The following is a 23,850-nucleotide window of genomic DNA, read 5'->3' on the forward strand; positions in this document are numbered from 1 at the left end:
AAAGCTCCACTAATGGCAGGGACTCTACAGAAGATAATCTTCCTGTTATCTGCAGAAGAAAAAGGGTGGGTGTAACTCAAATCTGCTTACAAAGCATAGTAGCATTTTACAGTTTGACTTATCAGAGCAAATGAGTTTCATCTGCTATAAACCTGGGCTATGTTCATGCCAAATTCCCACTCATGCTTTAAACAATGTTTTCTAATACTAATCACAATAACACTGTCCCTTACAACTTGTCCCAAACTGTTACTTAAACCCAGGAAGTTAAAACACACACTGATTTGCTCTGTTTGCCTAACCTGTTATTAGAACTCCTATTTTTTTTCTCAGATACAGCTATCTTCCTGTGATAGATCAAACACTCCTTCAATTCCGTATCTTACTTTGATCTCTGCAGACTACAAAGTCAGGTTTCCAGTGAGAGCAGAGGGACATGAAGTACTCTTCATGAGACATATAAGTGAGAGTTCAGAAAGTAAAACAGGCACATAGCTTTCCTGTCATTAATATTACATCAACCACAAAATGCTGTAATAAAGCAGCAACAGGCATAGATGCACTGTTCTGACACCAAAAGTTTTCAGAATTACAACTCCAAGATCCTCAGGACATCATTCTCTATTCTACTTTTACTGTAACTACACAATGTTATTTAACAAGGGGGAATGGCTTTAAACTAAAGGAGAGATTTAGATTAGATGATGGGGAAATTTTTCACAGGAAGAGTGGTGGGGCACTGGCAAAGTTGCCCAGACAAGTTATGGATATCCTGGCCCTGGAGGTGCTCAAGGCCAGGTTGAATGGGGCCCTGGGTGGTCGTTCTAGCAGTTGGCAACCCAGCCTGCAGGGGTTACAACATGATGATCCTTGAGGTCTCTTCCACTCCAAGCCATTCCATGATTCTAAACAGACAGTTGTGTCACAAGTTGAGGAATTCTCAAGCGTTATTCGCTGCAGACACATATAGCTATAGAATTACATAAAAGGAGAGCTCAAAGCTCAGACCTGAAAGCATACTGTACTTGTCAGCACATCCACTGAGTGCCTTTTTTTAAATTCATATACTGTGCTACAGACCAGACCAAGTGCTGTGAAAACAGGTGGGCAAGATGTGCGTTCTCCGTTCAGACAGAGCACTGTGAAAGCAAGAGTAACTCACTGCATCATAAGGTCAGAGCACATTTTTAGAGACACTGTAACGTTCCTATTCAGTACCGAGCCTGGGTTACTGAGCATCCACCAGAAAGGATATCTAAAGGACAGCCTCTAAGTCTCACTCTGCCTCAGTGCACCACGTGCAACCTACAGGGGAGTTCTCCCTGTAGGAACGCGAAAACCTGCGTCCAAGTTCGGTCCTTGTGATAGAAATCACTTAAAACACACACACAAGATCACCATCCAAACGATGAACGCTAAGCTTACAGTCTGAGAACTTCAGCCTTTCTCCAGAAGTCACCAGCAGCACAGGTCTGTGTCGGCTGACGGGGAGTCCCGGCCCCGCTCACCTCCGACTCCGCGGCTCGTTCGGACGGACGGATCCACGGCGGAGCCCAGAGGGCGGTGCGGCACGTAGCAGGGCCCTCCGCCCCGGGACGGCAGACTTACACCGGGAGCGGATTAGCCGCGTGACGACGGCCGGCGGCTGCGCTCGCAGCGCTGCTCCGGGGCCGCGCGCCGCCCGGCCGGCACCTCTCGGCCGTTCGAAAGCCCCTGCGGCTCCTCGCAACTTCCTACCGCGCAGCCGAGCCCGCGCTTCGAAGAACCGAGGAAGAAAGCCGGCGCGAGGCACGCCGTTCCCACTTTGCCAACTCGCCGCAGGCGGCTCGCCCCCGCGCCCCGCATCGCCTCACGGCCGCGCGCGACTCTGCCAGCCCGCCCTCCACCTCCTTACCGCGCCTGTCCTCCGCCGAAGTCGCGCTGAGCCCCGCTAACCGCCCGCTGCCGGCGCCTCGAGGCGGGCGGAGACGCACCCGCCGGCGGCCGCCGTTGCTATAGTGACTGCGCTAAGCGGCCCGGCCCTGAGGCCGCGCGCTCCGGCCCCGGGGCGGTGGGGAGTCTGGAGGGACCCGCGTGTCTGCTTTAAACGTGTGTGATAAATGACGGCGCTCGGATCTCGGCGCTCGTGGCCGGGGCGCTCGGCTGTAGCTACAGCGGTCGCGGGGCTGTCCGAGCTGCGGAGGAACCGGGCAGGACGAGGGGCCGGGAGCCGGGAGCCGGGCTGGGAGACGTGGGGAAATGAAATCGAAGCGGCAGGAAGGGGGAAACCCCGGTTCCAAACAGAGAAGCTGAACGGTTACGGGTTAAGAGATTTCCGCCGCAGTCCGAATTAAAATGGATGAGGAGGGTTTTTCGTGTCCGGTTTATTATTAGATCTAATAACACAACCAGACTAACGGAGATTAGAAGTGTTTTCTTCTCTAATTATTTGTGGAGGATTATGTGTCTGTCCCCAGCTCCAACTGCAGCCCAGCAGGCTGCCCAGCATGCAGAGATGTATGACATCCCCTGCATGCTCCAGGATCATTGAGTTTTCATTAAAGTCATCTTACGCGGCTCCAGAGCTTCCTACTCTCATCCATTAAAACTTAGGTCAAAAGCCACCGTCTCCAATTAATTCAGAACAAAGGCCATCTTTGCAGAACTCAGGCTCCAGGTAACTTTTCAGCTCAGTGAATTTCTGGGGAATTCCTGCCACGAATCGCACACACAGGTGGTTGGGAAGTATGTTCAGGAGCATTGCTTTGGAGGTACGGGAGAGAGCACTCATCTCCCCTCTCTCTTATATAGCAGTTGAAAGCAAGAGCTCCTGCACTGCTGCGCCAATATGACACGAGCTGATCGGTCATCAGTCAAACCATCAGTTGCTTAGCAGTTCTCTGCTAATAAAGATGGAGTAGAGCTGTATTCAGAGCTGTTTTCCACGACACGTGGCAATGAAATTTCACCATACGGTAATTTGTAGTACAGTCCATTTGGCTCTGCTGCTTCTTGCCATTGCTTAGTGCCCCCACTCATCTGAGCACGTCAGTGGCACTGCACCTTCAGCCCCTATGATGCTAAATGCAGAACCTTCATGTTTCAGTGTCAAAGTCACAGATCTCTGGCTCTGGCACTCAAGATGGACTTCTCTGATCAGCAGCAATTAAAGTGCCACTATCTTCTGCATAGGTTTGACCATGAGCAAATAATCTCACTTAATCACTGTCAGAAAGCAAGTATGATGTGTTACTGGCCCTGTTGGCTTTTGGCTAAGGTAATTGAAGTGTGTCATTGAATATAATGGGGCTCACAGAGGGAACATTGCCTTTCCCAAAGGCTTAAAATGTTCCTTAGAAAAGTGCCACTTACAGAGCTATTTGTCATATTTCTGTCATGGTTGTTTTCCCTCAGTGAGGCAGTTTTTCATTCACTGGGAAGATCTTCTTCCTGCTGTTTACTTCAAATCCAGTCAGCCCACCCACATGCGAATGCACTATGAGCAAAAAAGAAAAAGTCCATTCAGCCATCAGCTGCAGTCCCCAGCCTTTTTGCACTGAGGCTCATTTGAGAAAAGTCGGTGAGGCTGCCGTGCCTCTTCCAGCGCATCTCTCTCTCTCTCTGCCCTCCCCCCCTCCCCCCCCTCCCACACTGTGGGGCTGCCCTCTCTTCCCTCCATATTGCATTACCGGTCACGGGCATGAGGCCATGAACATCAAGGCTGAATGGCTTGGGTCAGATATCTCATCTGCTGATGGCTGCCTCCTGCCCCAAGGGGCAGAAAGCAACCCAAATAGTTGTACCAGGGTGAGTAGAGGAGGGTGCTCAGACATGGTGTTCCAGTGCACAGCTGGAGGAAGAAGAGAACGCGCTGGTGTTTCTTAGGGCAATCTGTTAGATAGGTCTATTGCAGCAAGAGCTGTACTTCACAAGGGACTGCATCACTTGAAGACCTTTGTCTTCAGATAATCATACCATAATGTTCTTTCAAGGATAGCTCTGAGTGAGCAGCCTTTCTCCTGTCAGCTCAGGTGAGCTCCTGTGACAAGCTTGGCATTGTGTCTGAGGAGGCTCTGATGGCATTTTTTTGCTTCCCATCCCTCTTTCAGGAGAAAATTACTAAAATCTAGAGATCCTGAAGCCACAGAAAACATAATCATGGGCTGCTGCAATGCCAGGAATGGGAAGATATCATTTACAGTGTGCGTTAGTTAAAACAAAGGAAGAAATTTAAGGGAAGAAAATATAAGCAGAAGCTGTGAATTCACATCAAAGACGTACATCCTGGGCAAATATGTGTTGTAGACAGCGAGCCCTGAACCAAAACATTTCAAAGGCAAAGCAATAGAAAATCTCTGCTTTGTGGAGTGACGGAGGTGGAGGGAATTACCTGCTGGTAGCACTGCACCCCTCATCTCGATGGGAGCAGGTGGTAAAAGCCTACAAATCTTTCATTGCTGCATCCATTGTCCACTCGCTGCAGCAGCACTGACTGCTTGTTGCTACTGACAGAATGAAGAGAGGCTGGATGCACTCTGAGCCTCCTGTGCTTCCAAGCACCCTGAGTGCTTGGAGGGCTCAGGCCCTCGAAAATACGTGCACCTGGGGAGCAGCACAGTAGCCTTCCAGCCACAACATAACCCCTTCTCTCTTAGACATCCCATAAGCATGCACCCTAAGTAGCTGGTGGAACCACCAATGGTTGTACTCTGCATTGCAGCTCAACAGCACCAGACAATCTGATAAGGAGTTTTTAAATGTTATCTCCTTCTTGCCTTTCTGTTCGCCGTTAGAAAGAGCATTTGACAGCAGTGCGGTGGGCTGCTTAATTGCCGATTATTTTAACCGAGCGACTTAACTGAGCAAATATTAGTTCCATGTTTTTAGCACAATGAGTGAAAATGATGAAGTGTCATGAAATATTCAGCTGAAAAACAGATGTAGAAAGGCAAGCTGAGCAGCAAAAATTACAACACAGATGGTCACAGTAAATTAATTGAAAGCTCTAGGCTGCAGGGTGGGAGATGCAAAAAAAAAATGCTATGGAACCTAATAGTAGACAGATGTCAAAAATATCTGTGATTATGCGCTTAATTGCACTCTGTCTGATTGCTTGGTTCCTAATGTAAACTATTAACATATAATAATCTCCAAAAGATATTAAAGTTGACACAGTCTATGACATCAGCCTTACCTGCAGTACTAATTTTCTAAGCAGTGATTTTCTTTGTATGAGGAAAATTCTTCCAGTACAAAAGACAGCTGCTTTCACACTGTATTTGCAGGTTTTTTTTCTTTGTCTTACTCTAACATGCATCATGTCATCTTACACTGTTTCTTGGAGAACAGACAGCTATTGACAAATTTTTCATTAACCCCAATGGGTTTCAAACTGTTCTCTTCTGGATCTGCTCAATACAAGAGGAATTTTGGTATTAAATTCAACAGGGCCAAGACCTTGCCCGTACTCGGTTCTAGAGTCCCATATTCTTATCATAGAATAAAATGGTCTGGGTTGAAAAGGACTACGATGATCATCTAGTTTCAACCCCCCAGCCATGTGCAGGGTCACCAACCACTAGACCAGGCTGACCTGGTACTCTTGGACTCTTGTTCCAGAGTCTACTGAAATCAACAGAGGGATCTGAGATGACTTGAAAGGGAGTTTGACAACAGAAAGGAAAAAAGAAGAAAGGAAGGAAGGAAGGAAGGAAGGAAGGAAGGAAGGAAGGAAGGAAGGAAGGAAGGAACGAAGGAACGAAGGAAGGAAGGAAGGAAGGAAGGAAGGAAGGAAGGAAGGAAGGAAGGATAATAATGCTACATTTCTTCAAATGAATATAGATACACAAAGAATAACAATAGTCTTTTTTTGCTCCACACAGTATATAAACTAATTATACCACTGAATTTTTATGGGATGCATTGTGCAAGAAATATCAGCTTTAATAGAAGCATCTCCTGTGGGAGAGATCAGTGGGAAGGGAGAAGATATGGACCATTAGGGAACTGCTCTGGGGATTTGAGACTGGAGAACACAACAGTGAAAGGTCCTCTGGAGGCAGAAACTGAAACCCCACATCAGCCCCAGCAGGATGACAGTGTTGTACCTCCTAGAGAAAGAAGTGCCCATTCTTCTGAGCTTCAGAATGTGCCTGTATCCTTATGGGTCTTTCAGGGACTTCATCAAAACGTTTGAGAAAAGATGCAGGGTATAAAATCTCCTTGTCACTACCTGGTAAGATCTTAAAGCCTACGTCATACAGTTAGGAAAGTAGGATCACCACTTTCCAATGCTAACGACCACTTACTAAAAGTTTCTGAAGTGATGGTACTCCAAAGAGAAGCAACCTGATGGAATTTGTATTAAGCCCACATTCCCTGACATATTTGTTATGTCTTCAGCCTCACTCCTGGGAAAGTACTGGTGTCAATATGGGTTTCAGCTCAGCGTTTGTGCTGCCTCTCGTGCTGCTCCATCAACGTGCCATGCTATCGTATGCTGGCCATGAGCACCAGATGCCTTTGGGCACAGCTGGAAACAAAAGCTGGTGTACTGCAATGCCCACGCTGGCTCAGTCCCAGGCTCCCTGCTCCCCCATATTTTCTCTGATTTCTCTGGAGACGGAGGGGTCTGCTGCTGCAGAAGCTGCAGGAGCTGCTCCAGCTCAGCTGGGCTGGGAAAAGCAGGGCACAGTCACAACGATTTACCCATTGCTGCACACCAGGTTTTTGACAGGTGAACTGAATGTGTCGTATCTGCTTCCTCCTGACTACATATTTAAACCCTGGGAAGCTTGAGAATTGCCAGGACAAAGAGAAATCTCAGTGGCTGCCTGTAGGCTCCCAGCAAGCCTCGTCAGGGCAGGCTAGGAATGGTAAACGCCAGTGAAAGTTTGTTTTTTCAGATCATGTCAAACTTGATCTCTTCAAAATGGGAATTCTTAAGGGTAAATCTTAAGATAAATGTCCCGATTATAATTCCTTCGGTTAAACCTCTATTTTATAAAGGAAATGTAGCATTAGCCACCCACAGACTTGTATTTCTTTCTGCGTGGGAGGTCAACATTTGAAACTCTAATCCCACAGATGCTGAGATTTATTCTAAATCTAGAGCCCGTCATTTCTTTATTTCTCTCTCTCTCCTTTTTTTTTTTTTTTCACTCCTATTTAAATTCAGCTGAACAATTGCTCTTTCCTTGCGGCCAGCTTCAGGCCACCCATCCAACCATTACCCAGCATTATGCTACCAGCAACAAAAGACTGCACAGGCAGCAGGGAAGCTTGACTAGGGAAGGTGTTAAAAGCAGTGATTTAGCAACAACACATGGTTTTGGTCTCTTAAGTAGACAGTGATCTATGGAAGCAGATGCATCTGTTAAATTCACAACACGTAGGCATTCAGCTCTACCAATCTGGAGCCTTTGTGAGTTGCAGTATGACTGCAGCATAGTTCTGTGCATCGCTGGAAGGCAAAACTTCATACCTGTGTTATGAGGGAGCAAATGCAAGAGCGTGCACTGAAGCTGGTGGGCAGCAGCTAGCAAGATAAATTTGGAACAAATCAGGCTCAGCCTAGATAAGATCTTCTAGTTTGATGCTTATCTGCCATCCCACCCTACTGTGTGACAGAAATGCTTTAGAGCCTGCCAATATCTATTCTATGTCCTGACTCAAAATATTAATTATTTGACAAGCTAGTGCCCATTTTCATATCGTTGCAGCTATCAGTTGTCTGTTGTGATTCTAAATGGTTAAGCAAACTGTATGCCAGGAGGAATAATCTGCTGTAATACGCCGTGGTCTGATGCACGCACCTAGATTGGAGTGTTACTTAAGCTTTAATCCCCGAGAAATCAGTGATTACCCACAGGAGACAAATGGAGGGCTGTTTATAGTATAGTTGCTAGACAACAGCATGCTGTTTAAAGTCTATTTGTTCAAAGATTAACCACATTTCAGAGGCTAACAACTTTTCCAACAATCTGCTGATGGAAAAAGAAGTTTAAAACATCTATATTTTCAAAAAAGAAGGAAGTATTTCAATTATTGCTTGGCCTTTGCGTTAACATAAAGAAACAGTGAGTGTGCTGCTGAATGGAGAGGAAAGGGATCTTCAGGCTCAGTCTGCACAGAAGAAATGAAGGGGAAGCATGACTGGGACTGAGCACAGATCTCTGCCTCCCACCCCTCTAAATACACAGTGTCTGCAAATCCTCAGCACTTCCACAGCAGCAGCTTTAAAGTCTTTTGTTCACAGGCTCCCTCAGAGTAATGAGTACAACCTAAAATAGTGAAAAATGACCAAAAGTATACCATTAAATCCATTGGAACAGGCTGCCTGGGGTGGTGGTGGAGTCATCATCTCTGGAAGAGTTCAAGAAAAGGGTAAATGTGGCATTGAGGGATATGGTTTAGTGGCAGTGGGGGTGATGGGTTGGTGGTTGGACTAGATAACCTTAGTGCTCTTTCCAAACTAACTTAATGTCTCAGTGATTCTGTAACTTCTCTTTCCCCTCCTTTTCCCCTCTTGTGAGCTTTACAGCAACTACCCTTTCAACAAAAGGAGATACAAAACTGGTGCAAAGCTGGGCTGCATTTATCAAGATCTATATGGAAATGCCCAAACACACACTAATGTCTAAATTTACTGGTATTTCCCTATTTACTGCAGTGTTGTTACAGTTTCGCCTCCTTCTATGCTTTTTCATTGTCCCTTTGTACGCAGGACAGAAAATGAAGCAAAAGAGGAATAGGGGGGACTTAAGAGGGGTCCTGTGTTAAAGCAGTAGAGGGGGACAAGAAACACAACGGAAGCTCAGAAAAGCAAGGTTTTGTTCTTGATTTGGCCTTCTTTTCATTTTTTAGAAGCAAATATGTGCATTATATAGACTTTACAATATTGGGCCCCTGTGTTGCTTGGCAACTTTCTGAAATAATCTCTGTTTTAGCAGAGAAGGATCTGCTCAAAGTGTACATGAGTGCTGCGAAGTCCAATCCTCTTACATTATTTCCTCAAGGCTGCTTTTTCTATTCTTAACATATGTCCACAGAATGCCACTTTCTCTTTCCTTTTTGCAGAGTCCACACAGGACTTTATGAGCATGTGGTTGCTGAGATGCCCTCTGATGACCTCTTCTTCCACATGGAGATGTTCAGCAGCTTTGTACAATGGTTGTGCAGAGCAAAAACTTTCTCCCTCCAGGCCTTATTCCCACTGCCAATAGACACCAGGAGATTATTTCTGCAGTGAAAATATATTCCCCCAAACAAGGATTTAAGGGTGAGGTTGCATCCAAATGAAGGCAGGAACAACTCCAGGCCAGCCAGAAGGCACCAGTGAAGAAGTGACCAGAAAGGCCACCTCACCCACCACCATGGCTGAGCAGTATGAAGCATGAAAGCCATTCATCTAATCTGTTAAATCACCACTGTCAAGGGTCCTGCAGCCTCTTCTGGCTACTAGCTGTGCTTCACAATTTCCACAACAACAGCATGTTTCCTTAGATGTAGCATAAGTTCTGCTTCACATAAATTAACACGATTTGTCTCCTTCTTAAACCAAGTCAACAGGAAGAACATGTATCATTTTATTGATTTGTATTTATCTTATGACCTGCTGTGACCCCCGAGTCTTATTTTGCAATATTTCCACCATATATATTGTTGTACATTCCTGAATACATCATTTTGCTTTCATCATCATTGAATTTCATTCTGGGCTGTTTTTCCCATTAGTTCGAAGCATTTCTTCCTCAAGCCTTCACTCCAAGTGCTTTTGGTCCTTCCTGACAAGAAAGTAATTGCAAAATGATATAAATATATTCTCCTGTCAGTCCCAATGGACACTAATAAAAATTACCAGCAGAGCCAGGCTCTCTCTGTGAGACTGTATTGGAATTACACTGAGGTAAGGGAACCAGAGAGAGCTCTAAAAGTGTCTTTTCAACCAGCCCTTCTTTGTTACGGTACTACCTCTATACCACAGTGTCCCTGATGTGCCATTAACTTTCATGTAGTTGCAGAGAAGTCCATGCAACCAACAGAAGGATTTGGCCTGCACTAAGATTTGCTGTTCTGGTCCATGCTGTTTTTTGACAGCTATCAAGATGAAGACAATCTATTCTCAGTTTGAGGAGCAGCATTAGCGCTCAGAGTTGCAAGAAAGGCAGATAAATGTGTCTCTGGAGCATTGCTTTTTTGTGAGATGAAGCAGTGAGGGCCAACCCCAACTCCCAGGTCAGACACTGGACATATATACACTATGCCTCCAAGGCACACGATATATCTTCTCTGAAGATGAAGCTTGTTTGAAAATTCAGAGGGATATTAGATCCTGGATTAGTTGTAGGAACTTGAAGGGAAAAATGGGAAACAATGCTGACCTCAGTGAAGATTTCCTCCGCATATGCAGACCAAGCAAATCACAGCTACTGTGCTAGAGAATGTGGTCTCAGGAAAAAAACTCATTCAGTGTAGGCTCTGACTTCACAAGGTGCTGAACTCACTGTGCACCTTACCTACAAGGAAATCCCAGAACTTGAAGGATCTCAGTATCTTTGACTCCACTGTGAAAAATATGTTTCATGGGTGGGTTTATTTGTTGAGATAAGGGGGGCTGGAGGTGCTGAAAACCTGAGAACTGAGTGATAAGTCAGCTCTGAGAGAAAGAGCAGAGGCAGTCTGGAGAGAAAATGCAGAAGCAAGACGTTCTTTTCATCTGCTAAAGCTGTCCACCCCCTTATATCAAGAAAAGACAAGCCATTCCCTTGTGCAAGTTAGCAAAAACAGAAAACAAAAAAAAAGAACATCACTGTTCAATGTTACATTCAAATAATTCTCTGTAAAAAGACAGTCTCTATCCCACTGTACTCAGCCTCTCCAGTCTTACAGAGAAAAAAGAGGTTTGAAATGCAACAGTAGGTGCCACTCCCAGTGCAGTATCTAAGGGGGCCGTGCTCTGCATCCCTTGTTTCAGCAAGGGACACATCTTGCTTGCAGTCTGCAGCAATAGGCCACCAGCAGGGAGTGGGGACTGAGCCATGCTCCAGGCTGGGATCCATGATAAAAGCAGGGACTCATCACCCTGGGCCCGACCCTACTGAGCAAAGCCCTGAGGGAAGGAAAGGTTTTAAAATGATATTCCCCCTTTCCTTTATGATATTACTGTGGCATGGTTGTCTGCTCACTGCTTGCCTACCAAGAAGAGACCATTTCAGAGCAGACTCTGCAAGAACACTCTTCCTTCTCTAAGACTCTTTTTTTCCCAATTCTCCTAAATAATACATGCTATAATAGTCAATGCTGGCTTTTTTTTTTCTTTTTTTTTTTAATGCAGACCTCAAGTGCTAGCAAAAGATGAAACAGAAACCTCAGTGACCAAGCTACAGTCTTGAAGAGGAATGGCTAGATGCTGCTGCCTCAGGGGACCCCTGCTTTAGCAGCAGTTTGCACAGCTAGAGGAATCTCCAGAAAATTACTGACAAAAAGCAAAATGTAAAAGAAACGAGCTGGTCCTCTTTCAGCTGCTTATTGCTAATGCAAATTGCAGAAGATCCAACTGGCATCTTAGCTTTCCCTCCTGCTGCTGTTAGATCACAAATCATCTTGATGGTAGTGTCCAAAGAGGTGACATGAACTCTGAGGAATGGGCTGTACTTTGGCAGCAGCAGACTGATTCCTCAGATTTTGGTGCCCAGCAGCTGGCAGTCTACATCCTTGAAAAGTGGTCCATCTTCCTCACTGCCCCTCAACGTGCTCACTGTACAGTTTGTGAGACTAGCCTTCCTCCTTTGGCTGGGGATGAAAGCACTTATCCTTGTACCCAAGTTCCCACCAGGTCCCTGAACTGGAGAAATGAAACTTTGCAGTGCTTATGAACTGTCACGAAGCAGCAGTCTTTGTGCCTTGTATAGAAATACCAACCCCAATGTCTTCAATGTCTTTATAGAACAGTGCAATCAAGGCGTTGCTCTGCCTTCTTCCATCGTGGCCTGTCACAGATTGAGACTCATGAAAGACCTTCCAGTCTTCTGGGTCAGACCACAGGAATGTTGGGCTCTGAACTGAGTTAGGACAGATGGCTGCAGTTCCTGCTCAGATTTCAGCCCAACATCCTTATAGGAACCATGGTGTGAAGAAGTTTTGGGGCTGAATTGTGGTGCTGACATGGACTGTCTGCCTCAAGGATTCAGTGGGCTCTCTGTAGCTGTGAAGCTGCTCCTTACAAAGGGCTACACTACCCTTCACAGGAACAGGTGGAGAAATGGTCTTCTTCATGTTTTGTTGCTGATCTAGCGATTGTGGAGGAAGTTGGGCTAAAATAAACAGTGCATCTGTAATTATTACTGTGCCATGAAATACAGCATGTGTACATGTGAGAGACTGAGTCACTCTAGCAGATCTGGTGCCTTAATATCTCACTCATCTGTTTTGCCTTCCAGTGAGGTACATTTCTTATGACTGCAACTTTTATCCTGAAAGATACAATATTCAGCTTAAAGTGAATCACCACCACAAGTGTTTTGAGTCCACTCTCTTCACACCACCATAGGATCAAACCTTTGAGTACATGACAGCAAACTCTTGCTAGGGATGTCTCCCCCATATCTTTACTTTCATGCCAGCCCTGCTTGGAGCAAATCGTTTGTGTCTGTTGTACACCCAAACTATAAGAGTGGAAGGTCAGATTTTAACCCAGCTCAGGCACCGGAGACGGAAGCCTAGCTGGAAATTTCAACTTGCCTCATTTTGCTGCAAATATTTACCCAGCACATTCCTGATGCTTTGGGGGATAATGATAGAATATTAGATCTATTATCATCTCTGCAGAGAGTGGCTTGCCATGATTCATGAAATTCAGCTCTGCCAGAATGAACCTGGTCTTGTACCAGTACATCAAATGCAAAGAAGCTGAAAAGGAGAAATGCTGATGTGTTTTCATTGATGGAGTTAGAGGAGGATTAGCTCTGAAACGTCTGAGCATTCCAGAAACTGCAGAATGATTCATTAACTCTACTGAAAGGTTTTGCTATGGATTTGAAAAGTGCCCCAGAGGGCGGCCGAAAATATCACGTTGACTCTGGGGGCCCACTCCTAGGCACTGAACTGATGTGCTTCGTGTGCCATCATAAGAAAGCAGGCAGGTGAATGCAGAGGAAATTATGTGGGCATCACAGGACCAAGAGACATGGAAACAGGTGATGGTGGAGGGAACACTGGCACAACAAGAAGCTTCCACTGGACTTCTTGCTGCCAGCTGGGCAATTCCCATGGACAGCATGGCACTTTTGAAAGTAGCAGGGCCAGTTCTCAAAAACAGCTGAGGCAGTGGCGTGAGGGAACAAAGAAGGAAGAAACACAGAGTTGTGTAAGCTGAAGTGTTTGCTGAGCTTGTACAACAGAACTTCTGCTTGTTTGTTTTTTTCCTCTCACGCATACCAGAGCCTGACAAACAAAAATACAAATGTGTTATGATATCACCTGTAATGACAGCATAACACCAGTGAGAAATGCTGCTTTCAGCAGAAACACTGTTCATCCCTTACAGGAGCTCTCAGCATCTTGATCCAGATGTCTGGGGCAGATCTACCTGTGTATTTACTCCTCGTGGTGTTTCCTGGCTACTGAAGCTATTATTTAGATCCATGGGTAGCTTATTCATTCTTTACAGAGGTGTGTCCTGAAGACCTGCCTTCTTCCCAGTGGCAGAGCAGGTAGCATATGGAGAGTCTCCTGCCTGCCACCTGCTCCAACTTGGCCAGAGGGACAGCTGCACAGGCAGTGGTCATTCGATTTCCAGTGACATTTAGTCCTTGAGGTCTGGTAAGTCTCAGTCATGATGTGCACAACCAGCCAGGAAGAGAGGGATTAAGACCATCTGTCTAGTTAATGGCACGGGCTCCTAAGGGGCGATTATGCACTGCAAGGGCAGGTAGGTCTGCCAAGGTTAGCACAATCCTAACAATTTATGGCAGCCAAGGATCCAGACACTTCCCTAAGCCAGCACATAATGAATTAGAGATGTAATGCTGGGCCTTCTGCTGGGCTGAGGGCACCAGCACTCGTTTCACAGCTGAATGTGGCATGACTGCTAGGTTAATGTTTTGGTAGAGGTCAGCCAGTGACACGCAAAGGGAGGGATGCTCAGCCTGTGCTCATCACACACATCAAAACTCCAGTTTGGCTTTAGACTGGGGAATAAGACCTCATATCACTGGATAAACTGTGCTTGAGGCACTCTGGGAGTCAGGAGTTGTGCTGCAGGAATTCAATGGCAGTAAGGCACAGAGGCAGGGAGTGAGTCTTTCATATCAGCAAAAAAGAAGAAAAGAAACAGAAACGGCAAAGACAGAGTGTAATCACTGCAGATATCACTGTATGGCTGTGAAGCACCAGGCTTTAGGAGCATCTGAGAGCAGCAGAAATAGCAGGAAGCTGTGAACTCCCATTGTTCTCTATTACCAGATCTTGCTCCTGCCTGCCCTGCTATGCACAAAGCTGCAGGTACACACCTGGGGCTTTGAACACATATTTAGTGGCTGTCTTGAAGGGGACAGAATATAAGGGCCAGACAGCTGGGTTTAATAAGTGTGTAAATAGGAAACTCAGAAGAAGGAATGACTATGCTGTATAAAGAGCTCAACGAGAAGATGGACCAATGCCTTTTAAATTCAATTATATTGCTCCTCCTTTTTTAACAGCAGGTTTTAGAATAGGCATCCACCCCTGCCTTGCCCATTGTGTGCTCACACTACCCCAGCGCTGGGGCACTAGGACACAGTAGGGAACAGCAACTTGCAAGCCACAGGAATGTGAATTCCACCTCCTACAAGGTCAAGTTGCCAAAAACAAACAAACAAACAAACAAACAAAAACCCTTCTATTTATTTCTGACAGTGTGTCAAAACTGTTTCACCTATTTTAGGAAAACATCAGCGCCACTCACCAGTAGCAAAGCCATGCGGAGCTCTCTGTGGCATTGGCAATGCTGCTTTCCCTGAGCCAAGAAACTGCTGTTGTCACTGGAGTGTGACTCTGCAAACACAGGCTGTTTGATGTGTGGAGGTGTACGAAGCCAAGCGCGTGGGGGATGTCACTGCCCACCCACAGGCTGCTGTGGGGCTGGGTGGGGTGTCCCAGGCTGGCAGCTCCCAGCCCAGCTCCATTGCCTTGTTTCCTTCCTCCGACGCCAGCAGGAGTTTTAAGGTTCAGTGAGAAAGAGCTATGAACTAGAAACTATATGAATATGTTCAAGGAGAGGGGGTATTTTGGGCATCAGTGTGTTTTACCTGCAGCCACTCCTGTCTCTGGAAAGAAAGAAGCTTTCATAGCAGAGAGACAGTTTGGGATCGGTGTGGGCTGGTGCCTGAAAGCAGGGGTGGGCTGCTGGCACACTGACGTCTCTGCCAGAGAGCAGCCCGGAGGGGCCCAGCAGTGAGCAATCAGAGGTGACAAAAAGAGAACAGCCCTAAACTGAGATGATCTCTACCCACTGGCTGCACACATGGCTGCACTGACAGGGGTGGCCAGTGCTGCAAGTCCTTGCACCCACCCACCACAAAGTCACGTTACTGGAAAGTAAAAGCTTTGCAGAAGGATAGCTCGCATCCCATGTGAGCGACAGCAAAATGACAGGCTAATTTTACGCTTCATTTTTAGCAGCATTATTCTGAAGTGTAGGCTGATGGTTAACTGATTTAAGCAGGCTTTTACTTCAGGTAAGAAGGCAGAACAAAGAGAGAATTTTTTTTTTTTTTTTTAAATGTCACTACAGTTAAGAAGCAAAATTCATCTCTTCCAACAGACTCCATACAGAACCTTCTAATTGTCAGTGAGTGTGGTTCTAAGAATAGCTCTGCTTAAAAACAACATATAACACAACAAAAGCACACTTAGTGAGGTTCCTGTGGTACCAAGATTTTGGCTTTTAAATTCCATGCAAGTTCAGCCTCTCTCAAGCCAGGCTGAGCACACTGGTGTACACTATAGTGCAGAAACCAAGGTGAGGAAAGGATAGCTCTCCCTGGCCAGATGGATCCTTTTCATGGGCAGGAGAGTGCAAGAAGGTGGCACCTGTGCAGGTCACAGAGCTGTTATCATTATAGCCCTGTATACAAGGTTACATTCACAGCCCATATCTCTCTGTGATTCCCACTCTAATAGGAATCCCCAGCGCACCACTGTGGAGATGCAGGCTGGAAAGCCCCTCCTCTCCCCTCCAGCCACCCCAGAGTGTGGAAGACAAGCCTCCAAAATCCCTATAACCCCTTCTCCGCTGGGAAAGCCCCAGATAGCTGTGCATTACAGTCATGGCCCTTTCTATTTATCCCTGCATTATACCCCTGCAGGATCTCCCAGCAGAAACACATGCGCTCGTGGCATGAAGTTGGCTTCTGTAATTCCCCTGCTAGGGAGCTGACATCTCCCTTCACAGCACTGCAAAGCTCCAAAAACCAATGAAGTTTATATGGTTCATCAGTTCTGCTTTCCTTCCTTCTCTCCTTAACACAGACTGGTGTTTGCCTCAGCTGCTCCAGGGTTGGTGGAACCTCACAGCTCTGCTCCTTAGCACTGTTGGATGGAAGCTCCACTTCCATTGCCCTGAATGCCCAGAAAGGCAGCTGGCAGTGAGCAGGGAGTCCCCCCACGCTGATCCCCGGCCATCCTGCCGGCTGCCTCCTGCAGCAATCTCCTCCTGGCACAGCATGCACTCACCTCCCTGGGCCGCTTAACCTCACTGCGCCTCGTCTGGTGCTGGCGTCAGCATTACGCAAATTACTTACTGCTAATGATGTCTCCTAAGTAAGGGAATGGGATAACATCACCCCCACAGCGTCCCAGATGCTCAGAGTGGGAGGAAATGAGTGACTGGGTGTCTGTGGGCCATGTGGGGTTGAGCTGTGGCCGTGGGGCAAACCCTAGTCCTCTCAAGAGCAGAGATGAAACCAGGGGACAGCCCGGGAGGGAAGGGGCTGCGGTGTCAGCCCAGTGGGGCCAGGCTGCTCTGGGCACTGTGCAGCTGGATCCTGGGTGCTCCTGAGGATGGAGGCTGTGCAGCACCTTTGGGTGACTTGTCCACTTATCCTTACAGGGAAAAGTGTTTCCTTGCATCCAGACTGACTTCTTTGTCCAACACAAGGCAAATCTGCCAACTACAAAGCTGATTTAAAATATCCCTGTACACAAAAATATCAGCAGAGGCATACGCATCAATTCACATCTCTACCCACATCTCTGTTCATTGCAGCCCAAGTTTTCTCTATTTTAATAAGCTTGTTATACAATATTTGTTGTACGCAGCATCGTTTAATTTACCTGTGGCAATGCAGGAATTTGTTTCTCTCTCTTCAGGCAAGCAGGAGCATACACATGAATGTAGCTAAAATGACTGAGTGGTTTGTGTTTTGCCCAGGTGCTGCACCACTGACTTCCTGCTACAGAAACCCTGCTGGTGAGGATGTCATCTGTGTCAGAAGCTACTCAAACTCAGGGCCAGTTGCTGGCTCCAACACAGATGAGCAGAGCTCTGGGGGCAGGCATGCTCAGCCCTCCAAACCCACTGTTCCAGTGAGACTCTGCACCAGCACCCAATTCTGTGCCTCCCAAGTCCACCCATTCCCTTCCACTTCACATAAAATGAGCTTTCAAAGTCGTCAGATTTAAAATAAAATTAAATGTGGGATATTTTCTCTTTGGATTTTCAGCCTTTTGGGTGCGTTCCAGTTATGCGGGGAGGTTTCTTTCTAGAAAGTTGAGTGATGAAATGTATTTTTAAACCAAAAGGCAAGACTGTGACAGAATTCTGTAATTCCAGCAGTGGCACAGGCGGTAACAACATGTTATGAGATCTTCCACAGAAACAGCGAGAGCAACCCACAGAATCACAGAATCACAGAATGGCCAGGATTCAAAGGGACCTCAGGGATCATGAATCTCCAGCCCCCTTGCCACATGCAGGGCCACCAACCTCCCCATTTAATTCTAGAGCAGGCTGCCCAGGGCCCCATCCAACCTGGCCTTGAAAACCTCCAGAGACAGGGCATCCACAACCTCTCCGGGCAGCTGTTCCAGCACCTCACCGCTCTCTCTGTAAAGAATTTCCCCCTGACATCCAACCTAAATCTTCCCTCCCTCAACTTAAAACCATTTCCCCTTGTCCTGCTGCTATCTACCCTTTCAAAGAGTTGATTCCCCTCCTGTTTGTAGGCTCCCTTTAGGTAATGAAAGGCTGCAGTGAGGTCACCCCGCAGCCTTCTTTTCTCCAGGCTGAACAAGCCCAGCTCCCTGAGCCTGTCCTCATAGGGGAGGTGCTCCAGTCCCATCATCTTTGTGGCTCTCCTCTGGACTCTCTCCAACAGCTCTCTGTCTTAACCTGCAGTGCTGTGGCTCACATCACTTGACAGAGGCCCACCTGAGGGCTGGTCCTGTGACCACACAGCACCCCTGCAAAGAAGAGCACCAGTGAACGGAGCAAGGCTGAGGAGGGAAAGACGTTTTCTGTCCAGGACGCCCAGCTTTCACTTTCTGAATGGTTGGTTGCTAGAGGCTTTCTGCTGCCTCACAATGGTGCCAGGGGACGCTATAGCCCAGCCAAAGATGACAGCAGAAAGATATGTTCTCCTGTGGTATCAATCATTGTTGTGGTGACACCACAAGGCAGGGTGGTAGCAGACTCAGGGGCATGCTCAGGAAGTTCTGGACCTTTCCTTTCAGTGCTGCTTTGGGTGAGTGGGCTGTACATAAGCCTTCTGTGCATGCCCCGCTGTCTGAAACTCTTGCATGACAGCTTATGTTACGAGGGCTGCTCCAAAAGTAATGCTTCCTATGTTATTGTGTTGGCCCACAATGTCAGAGAAGGATGTTGGTGATCTGGCAGTAGAGGTTGAACTTTCCCACCATGAGGCCTCCCCTCAGCATCCTCTGCTCAGGGCTGAACAAATCCAGGGACCTCTGCCACTCCTCAACACATCACACACCTTGTCCTCCAGGCTCTTCACCATCTTCATAGCCCTCCATTGGATGCTCTTTAATATCTTTATGTCCTTATCACCCAAACCCACACCCAGTGCTGGATGTGAGGCCGCACAGCGCAGAGCAGAGTGGGACAATCCCTCCCTTAGCACAGTGGCAGTGCTGGGCTTGGGGCATCCCAGGGCACAGTGGCCCTTCGAGCTGACAGGGCACATTGCTATTTCGCGTTCAACTTGCTGTCAACCAGAACCTTTAGATCCCTGCCCGTGGGGCTGCTCTGGGCCCCTCCCAGATGCAGAAGCCAGCTTTGCTGACCTTTATGTAGTTGGCGATTGCCCAGCCCTCTGTTTTCAAGATCTCTCTGCAAAGCCTGTCTGCCCTCGAGGGAGTCAGCAGCTCCTCCCAGTGTAGTTACAGGCTTTTGCTGACGGAAAGCGAAACACAGGACAAAACACTGCGAAAACCAGCCTTTCCGTGCCCATTGAAAAGGATCTGGCACACGCAGGGGCACGGAACAGCTTCGCCTCCCCTGGGGCTCCCTTCTGGCGGTGCCAGAGCCCGCGGGGCCAACCTTGCGCTGACTTGACCGGCAGTGACACCGCGCGGCGGGCATCCGCACCGCACCGCGTCCTGCCCGGCATTCGAGCCCAGCAAAGCACGACCGGGCTGCTAGCAGCCAGAAGTAGGGCCCTCGGCACCGAGACCTGCCATGCTTTATCCTCAGATGCCTCTCTCCTCTTTTTACCATTAATAAGAGTGTGCTAAACCACGGTGCGGTGCTTCCAGTGCCACAGCCTCCCACCAGGAGACAGGAGGATGAGAAGCCTCCTCTCTGCCTTTCTGAGCTGGTCACGCCAGCTGTGCAGATCAGTACAGACCATGCACATCAGTACGTCCTTGGTATGGTCACTCCATGATAGAGGTGGGTCATCATCACATATCCAGAGCAAAAAAAGGTATGTTCCCTCCTCCTGCTCACTCTGACATGTGAATACTAACTTCTGCAGGGACCACATATGCTCATTCTAAATCCTTGCTTGGGAAAGGCACCGAATGTGCCCACGCCTGGCATTGTGCAGGTGCCCACCTGAGGCTGGAGACAGCTACACAAGTAGCTGCTTTCTGCACACAGCTGAGATCAGAGGAAGCTGGGCCTCTCAGCTGCTGAGCAAAGAGCAGTTGCATCAATTGAAACTGCCTCGGGCTCACTGGAGTCAGCTCGCACACCCAGTGTGTCCTGGAGTTCAGGTGCTTTGGAGAAGAAAAGAGCACAGATCTCCTCATCTGCTAGGGCCAGTTCAGTGCCCCACCTCTGCCCCAGCAGGCTGCTATTGCTCCCTGCCTCTCATGCCATCCTCCCCTGCTGTGCTCCCAGGCAGGCTTCCAGGCTCCAGCTGCAGAACACTGCCTTGATTAGATTTGATTCACAAAGGCATTTCACAACACTTGTTCACCTAAACAAAATAAAAGTCCTGGATCTAAGCATCATATCTAAGGGCAGGATAGATCCTTTTGAAGCAAACTGCTGCTAAGCCACCAAATTTTAAATAGTACATTTTCCTCCCAAAATCCTTCACTGAAGAAAAAGTTCATTGAAGTTCAGCTATTCAACCCATGATTTCCTGAAATAGCAAGTGACATCTTTTTGGCTTTTGTATCCTTTAAACATAAGGCTCCTTTTCCAGTTTTACTGAATTAAGTCAGGTGTGCAGGAGGCTTCAGCCATCTCCTCAGGCTTCAGGGAAATGCGGTGATATATTACCAGGGATGCCAACAAGGATGAGGAATATTTTGTACCTGCTACTGCTTTGCCCAGACTCCTGACTGACGTACCTGAAATGCACAGTGGGAACGAGAGCAAAAAATGTCCTCCAGCAGCAGGGTTTGGCTCTCAGGTTTGGGCTGACCTGGGAGGGAAGACCTCACATGCTATCTCTATGATACTGAAAATTCTCCTTTTTCCCTCTAGTTGTTTCCCTGGCATTTTCAGGCAGGTGGAAATGAGGTGGCTCCTAGCTGCCAGCTAGCAGTAGTCAATGACTATAGCAATAGTGTGGTTTGTCATCCAAACTTCTCTGCATCTCACAGCGTGCTGCCCACTTTATCTGTTCATGAGGCCATAGATTGAATTACTTAAAAAAAAAAAAAAAAAAAAAAAAAAAGAAAGACAGCAACAGCCTGCACAAGGAGAAAGCCATTCCAGACACATGCTGGTGTCCTGCCCCAGTGCTAAGGCAGAGCTGACTGTGTAGGAACAAGGACTGGGGCTGCCTGGTACAGAGGTCATTCACAGGTGTTGGATTTGGCCCCAGTGCTTCTGGCAGCTTTGAGGGGACATGTTCAGTTTTGACTCCATGTGCCTGCCTTAATGATTCCTGAAAATAATCTCTACCAAAAACACTTCCCTCAAAAACAGCACAAAGCCCTCTCTCTGAATCCAAACAACAATATGCCCATTACAAACTTCCTGTTGTGCTGCAAAGAAAGTGCTCTTGATGTAGAGTCAAGGGCACAAAAACGTGCTGATGGACTCTGCAACCAGACACTCTGCTCCCTCAGAGGAAGGAGGTGCTTTTGTTGTGCTGGAAAACTCTCAAAGGCAAAGCAAGAGTAGAAGAAAGTGAACAGGTGTGCTTTTCACTGGACTGTGGATACCCTCATGTGATGGAAAGCGTGAATGAGGACCAACTGAAGGCTCCCCAGGAGAAGGCTATGGCTGAAGACCTTTGAGATGCAGGACACTGGCTAGAAGCTCAACCCAGCCCCCATCTGCTCTCACCATTGCCAGAGGCAGAGATATATTGCATGGAGCCAGATGCAGGTCCAGTGCAGTACCCTGCAACATTAGACCTGAGAACATAGCTTGGACATAGCAAAATCAGGCACTTTGATTATTACTTTACCTGGAAAATTAAGTGAAGTTGAGACTATCAAAGTGTTTCCACATTAGTGGATCAGCTTCTTCCAAAGAGAAAAACTGCACCACATGAAAAACATTTGCCTGTTACACATACTGAGCCATCCCAAAGGACAAGGCAAGCTGGAGCAGGTGGGCAGAATAAAGCCTGGCTTGGAGGTGCCCAGTAAACGAAGAGAGCAGAAATCTGAGGTTGCCACAGGGCTGACTAATGTCAGAGGGGAAGAACTTGTTGGAAAGCATCAAAATGAGACTTAAAAGGAATACTGGTTCATACAAACTAAGCAGCCTTGCTAGACTGAAAGAATGATGAAATAGCCCTTTTCATGTCCCTGCCTTCCCCTTTATGCATATGTTGTAAATAATTAACTGGCTCTTTGTCTTTAGCCCTTGATGAGTCCCCGAGTGTAATAACAGGAGTAGCTGATGGTATCTCACTGTCCTCCTTTCAGACAACACTAAGTTCTGGCATGCAATCCCATGACAGCACAGACTATCTTCTCCTTATTCACCTGATCATGTTTCCCATCTTCCTACTGTGCACGTTCCCACCCTCCAGATCTACCTCCAGTGGCTGCACCATGTAGACTGGCGGCCTTGCTCCTGCCGAGCTGTAATCACAGAGGAGGTGGCCTGCAGCAACAGCCACCAGGCCTGGACAACTACAGTAAATAATTGCACTCTGCTGGCCAGGTTCCCCATGTTGTGCTTGTGGTCATGAGTCATGTGGGAGCACCTAGCAGGTTGATGTCACCAGTAGGAGCTGGTCCTGCAAACCAACAGCTGATGGAGCAGACAAAAACATCTGTCCTGAAGCTGTTCTCCAAGCTCCCACCAGAGACCAGGCAGAGTGTCAGGCTGTCATGGTGGCTGGGTGGGCTGCGGATGTCAACTGCCTCTCCCTGCACATCATGAGCTCTTATTTGGTAGAGAAAAGTGACTCCTGCACTTTGTGGGAGAAAGCCAGGCTGCAGCTGGCTGAGGAGCCCCATCTTGTCTTCTCCAGTGTAATTCCTGAGGCTGAATGCATTTCTGACCCAACTGTCACCAAGTGTGCCTTTCATGGTGGCTGCAGCTCCTCACAGGGAGCAGAGGGCAGCGCTGAGCTCTGCTCTGTGTGACAGTGACAGGATCTGAGGGAACAGCATGGAGCTGTGTCAGGGCAGGGGCAGTTGGGGGTTAGGGACAGGATCTGCACCAGCGGGCGGTGGGCATGGCCCCAAGCTGCTGGAGTTCAAGGAAAACTTGGACAACGCTCTCAGATGTTGTGTTTGAACATTCTGTGGTGCTGTGTGGAGCCAGGAGTTGGGCTCCATAATCCTTACAGGTCTCTTCCAACTCAGGATATTCTGTGATTCTATGAAATACGAGGCCAGAGGTGAGCGGCTAAAGCTGACCCATCACTACCATGGCCAGGAACATCCTTTCTGAGAACAAGCAGAAGAGAATGAAGTAACTCACTACAAACCAGAAGATTTGCTGGGACTCCTTGAGCAACAGCTCCCTTCTGCAGAATGAGGGCATCTTGCCCTTCCTTCTGACACACCTGTTTGCTCTGGATACACATAGCACAAACAAACGTGGAGTTTTGCACAGCTGTGCCAAATCTCAGAGGGCACATGGAGACCTCGCCTGTGCAAGTGAGTTTACGTGGAGATGTTGTGGGCTGTTTAAAAAGCACACAGGAAGCACAAAGGAAGACTTGACAGGCTGCCTGAACAGTCACTGATGAAGCAGCACAAAACAGGTATCTCTGGTCCCTTCCTCTCACACCTCTAATCCTTTCATCCCCATGCCACAGCTGTTCCCTGAGCAACAGTGGGTGCCTGTTGTCCCCATGTGTCCTCCCAGTGCTGGCCTGGCACCTCGCTCTGCCTCTGCCATCCACCAGTCCTGGCACCCTGCATGCTGCTCTTCACTGATGGTGAGTTCCCAGATCTGCCAAAGGGTGGTTTGGCAGGATGGGTGGCTGGCACGAGGTGATG

General features: G+C 47.6%; 1 protein-coding gene across 5 annotated transcripts in view; it reads right to left on the reverse strand.

Annotated features, from left to right (window-relative positions):
- RD3 (RD3 regulator of GUCY2D) overlaps nucleotides 1-23,850 on the reverse strand; it is a 50,124-nt gene that overhangs the window by 18,224 nt on the left and 8,050 nt on the right. Inside the window, exon 1 of one of the 5 annotated variants that reach the window (XM_042836658.1) lies at nucleotides 1,895-1,951. The exons of 3 other annotated variants lie outside the window; for them this stretch is intronic. The gene's annotated coding sequence lies outside the window, so the exon portion shown is untranslated. Of the gene's footprint in view, nucleotides 1-1,425; nucleotides 1,454-1,894; nucleotides 1,952-23,850 lie in introns of those variants that run through there. One more of the 5 variants, XM_042836742.1, reaches the window with a different exon arrangement.

The sequence above is a fragment of the Centrocercus urophasianus genome, unplaced genomic scaffold (genome assembly GCF_019232065.1).
Source record: "Centrocercus urophasianus isolate 14NV4802_14NV808 unplaced genomic scaffold, USGS_Curo_1.0 seq_10, whole genome shotgun sequence".
Lineage (NCBI taxonomy): Eukaryota > Metazoa > Chordata > Aves > Galliformes > Phasianidae > Centrocercus > Centrocercus urophasianus.